The sequence below is a fragment of the Canis lupus genome, chromosome 29 (assembly GCF_003254725.2).
Source record: "Canis lupus dingo isolate Sandy chromosome 29, ASM325472v2, whole genome shotgun sequence".
Classification (NCBI taxonomy): domain Eukaryota; kingdom Metazoa; phylum Chordata; class Mammalia; order Carnivora; family Canidae; genus Canis; species Canis lupus.
Window position 1 is genome coordinate 25,874,927 of NC_064271.1, and position 4,774 is coordinate 25,879,700.

Here is a 4,774-nt window from a genome sequence, read left to right on the forward strand (position 1 = left end):
GTGCTGGGTATGGAGCCTGCTTGGGATTCTCTTCCTACCTCTCCCTAGTCCCCCTCCCTCTCCTAAAAAATATGTGTATTAGTCTTTTCTGAGTAATTTTTTATTCATTTTAATAAGTTTTAGGGTGTTTTTAAGATTTTTATTTATTTATTCATGAGAGACACAGAGAGAGAGAGGCAGAGACACAGGCAGAGGGAGAAGCAGGCTCCATGCAAGAAGCTCGATGCAGGACTCGATCCCGGGTCTCCAGGATCACACCCTGAGACGAAGGCAGGTGTTAAACCTCTGAGCCACCCAGGATCCCCTCAATTTTAGTTTTAACTATAAAACATTTTTAGACAGATTTATTTATCTACTTTTTAGCAACTTTTCAAAACAGAACTTAATTTTCCATGAACAGATTGTATAAATAGTTTAGTAACTCTCAAAGGCTAGTCAGCTTGCTGTGTAGTTTAATTCCAATATAAATATCCCTAATAGCATAGAAAGTCAACTCAAGTATTTTGGGGCTGAGGATATTTTTTGCATACTAGCTTGAAAATGTAGCTACTGTGGGAGTACCTGGGTGACTCAGTCTGTTAAGCATCTGCCCTTGGCTCAAGTCATGATCTCAGGGTCCTGGGATTGAGTTCCACATCAGGTTCCTTACTCCAAGGGGAGTCTGCTTCTCCCTCTGTCCCTCCCTTCTCCCATGTTCTCTCTCTCTCAAACATATAAAAAATCATAAAAGAAGAAAATGTAGCTACTTTCAATGACATTTTCTTTTTGAAAAAAGGCTGACCACATTAAATCAATATGTAATACTTCTCTCCCTTGCCTCAATTTTAATGGTTACAAATTCCCTTAAGGATTTTTTTTTAATGGAATATATTCTTGCAGGAAACCCTGGTCTCTTTTTCTATGCATGGGTCACTAAAGAATATGTAGAGAAATAATATGTTGAGTGCCAGAAGTAAGTTAGAGTAATAATCCTCATATTAAAGTTGAGGGATATTTTATAAATATCATTTTAATAAATATGGTGACTATTAGAAAAAAAAATTTCTAGTGGTGAGTGATTAAAAAAAAAACAGTGCAAATTAAGTAAAATAGTTGAGCACAACTGGAAAGTCTAAAACTAAACTATTTCCAGATATGGCTTGACCAGTGATCCTAACCAATTTTTCTGCAATTTTTTTCTACTCTCCTCTGTAACAGTTTCAACTGTAAGCTAGATTCCCTCATGGTGGAGAGGAATGCTTGTTGCACCTGAGTTACATAGCTTCCTTTTTTAATACAGGAAAAGACTGCTTCCTACAACAAATAAATGTATCTATTTTTCACTCCGATTGGGCCATCCTTAAACCAATCACTGCCATGAGGGAAGTAGCATATAGTAGCAAATATATAAGAGTTACATAGAGCAATAGCATATATTTCTTTCTTTTTTAAAAATATTTTATTTATTTGTTCATGAGAAACACAGAGAGAGAGAGAGAGAGAGAGAGAGGCAGAGACACAGGCAGAGGGAGAAGCAGGCTCCATGCAGGGAGCCTCACGTGGAACTCGATCCCAGGCCTCCATGATCATGCCCTGGGCTGAAGGCAGCACTAAACCGCTGAGCCACCCAGGCTGCCCAATAGCATATATTTCAAGTGTCAAAAATATTTAATATTTGCTGTTGCTTTTTCTGAAAGACACATACTTGAGTGTTATTAGTACCACAATTATGAGTCTTTGGTTTCATTAATCTATGTCAAATCAAGTTTCTTTGTAATTCCTGGTATTCAGGTAGGAGCTAGAAATCTACTTGCTCCACAATCACTATTTTGTTCACAGTAAGAATGAAAGTCAAGAGTGATATAACAATGACCAATTAGCTTTAGATTTGTAGTGTGTGATCCTTGGGAGAATAAACAAATATCAGTTACTGAGTAACTTTTGGAAAACACATTTAACCATAGACATAGATTCTTCTAGGATCCTTTTGAAGACCTTCATTGCCTGCTATTTGAAGGAAACTGAAACGGATATAATGGAGCTAAAAACCCAAAGACGTTACCCTTAAAAATGCTTAAATGTGCTTTAACAATAATTGCTCATTAAAGTTTTGTTACATTTCGAGACACTTTGGTAGCTCAGTGGTTGAGTGTCTTCCTTTGGCCCAATGCCTGATCCTGGAGGCCTGGGATCCAGTCCCATGTCAGGCCCCCTGCATGGAGCCTGCCTCTCTCTCCGCCTATGTCGCTGCCTCTCTCTTTCTCTGTGTCATAAATAAATAAATAAATAAATAAATAAATAAATAAATAAATAAGTTTTGTTGCATTTTGACAGAGTAAAACACTGCATTAATCAAGGGTATTTTTTCTTACTTACATTTTGAAACCTGTAGCAACAGCACAGGAGGAAGGACAAAGGAAGAGGCTGAGAGAGAGAACCTTAAGCAGGCTGGTATGGAGCCTGAAATGGGGCTCAATCTTGACCCTGAGATCATGACCTGAGCCAAAAATCAGAAGTTGACTACTTAACAACGGACTGAACCACACAGGTGCCCATGGACCATTCTTGAAAATAGATTTGAAAGTGAGAGTAAATAAGGTTGTCAGAACTACTCAATCATCAATCAATCAATCATTCACTTTTGAACCAAAGTAGTATTTCTGTGGCAATAATAGAAAGAGCATATTATCACCCAGAATATTGTATTACCAGTCATGTTTTGGAAATAAAGTTCTTTCATTGATATTTATGCACTTTTAGTATAATTGTTTGTGAGGTTCAGTTAAGAAAACATTATCATTTTTATGTCTCTAAATTGAGAAGAAGTATAACTGGTATAAGTACTTCCTAGAGTTTTTGTGAGAAAATAGCTGGTTCAGAATCAGGTACCAACTCAGTATTCAATATAATAGACCAACATTATTTTGTTGCTATTATTATTTTTACCTTTCAGTTTATGCTTTTGTGGCATAATCAATTTTCCAGTTTTGTTAAGATATGATTAATATACAGAACTGCATATGTTTAAGATGTATAGCATATAATTTGATTTACATATATCATGAAATTACTACCACAATTTAATTAACATTCATTGTCTCCTGTAGTCACAAAAACATTATTTCCCTTGTGATAAGAACTCTTAAGATTTATTCTTTTAACTTTCATTCATACCCAAAATATAGAACATGTCACAAATTTGTGTGTCATCCTTGTAAGGGGTCATACTGATCTCTGTATCATTCCAATTTTAGTATATGTGCTGCCAAAGTGAGCACTACGTATGTATATATGATGCTTATTTCAGTAGACCTTCCATCTTTGTCAGACAAAAAATTTCTTTTCAAAAAATTATTTCTTAACAATGATTTAAGTAGTGAGGAAGTGACATTCTGTGGTCTATTTTAGCAATCAACAAAATATGAGACTCTCTGTGAAATATTTATTTTAGGTCCTAGAATTTAAACATTGGACATTTGCTCCTCTTGATCATCTTTTAGGATCAAATAATAAACAATTTGATTTGACAGATTTCCTTTGGTGCTTCATACATCTGTTAAAACATAACAAACATGGGTAGCACTTAATGAGAATCTGGAGGAGGATGTATATAAATAAACCGAATTTCAACTTGAAAGTTATTAATTGCTCCTTGGTATTAAAATGGATGTAATGGGGATTCTCCCTCTGCCTGTGTCTCTGCCTCTCTCTCTCTCTCTGTGACTATCATAAGTAAATAAATAAAAAAAAAATTAAAAAAAAAAAAAAAAAAAAAAAAAATGGATGTAATGTATTTAGTATAGGATCTTTCTGCCAAATAACTATAACCCATCTTGAATAGTTGCTCCACAACCATAATAATATCTTAGTTAAGAAAACTACATCATAGCCAATGTGTAGCAATATGACTATTTTAGTAAAAATGCATCTAGTTTATTAAATGTTATTTATTTCTGAATTTTTAAAGACTAAATTTAGTTACCCATAGAGGCAAAATTTTCCCCAAATAATGTTATTTTTGAAGTATTTAACCTTTGACATAGGTCCAGCTTCTTCTTAGCTCAAGGGCTTTGTCCTATTTCTTTTCAGCATACTTTATATTTACCTATTTTCCATTCAAATACGTGCACTTAAGCAGATATATTGTTTTCCCAGCTTATAATAGGGATAGTAATCATCTACTTCTACTAATTTGCTTACCAAAAAAAAAAAAAAAACCTTTCAGTAGCATATTAATAGGTTTTAATGCACTGAGGGCTCATACTGACCTCTAAAACAGCAGATGGACACACAGTAATATATTAATGCATCAACCTTAGTTACAAACTCCAAGTATTTTAATTGCCTCCATGATAGTTATAGTTGACTCCAGTTTTAAATGTCATTGCTGGTCAGGGTTGGTAATAAGTTTTCTTCCCTTCCCCCCACCCCTTGATTATTTCCTAAGTGGTTTAAGGTTTGAAATCTGAACACTCCTACACAGAGTAAATGTAAAATAAATAGATAAGGCCTAATGAGGGCAAAGCCGTGTCAAAAAAGATTTCATTATAAATGTTATTCTCTGTAGCTACCCTTGTTTTCACTTTTAGAAAGTTTTTATAAAGCAATAAGCAATTTTTTCATTATCATTTCTGAAATTAAATCAGCCATATAGTCAACAACTATTTACTGATGAATGACTTTATACCAGAAACTTTTCTAAGGCAAGCAATGGACAGAGAGGCAAGGATGTTGCTTTTGTGGTCCTTACATTCTGGAGAGGACCATAGGTGGATTTCAGATTGAATGGCCAGAA

General features: G+C 34.6%; 1 non-coding gene across 1 annotated transcript; it reads right to left on the bottom strand.

Annotated features, from left to right (window-relative positions):
• Positions 1-3,154: 3,154 nt before the first annotated feature.
• LOC112678665 (U6 spliceosomal RNA) lies at positions 3,155-3,257 on the bottom strand. The gene has a single exon (XR_003147750.1). It is a non-coding gene; the product is annotated as a U6 spliceosomal RNA (small nuclear RNA).
• Between the last annotated feature and the right edge of the window lie 1,517 nt (positions 3,258-4,774).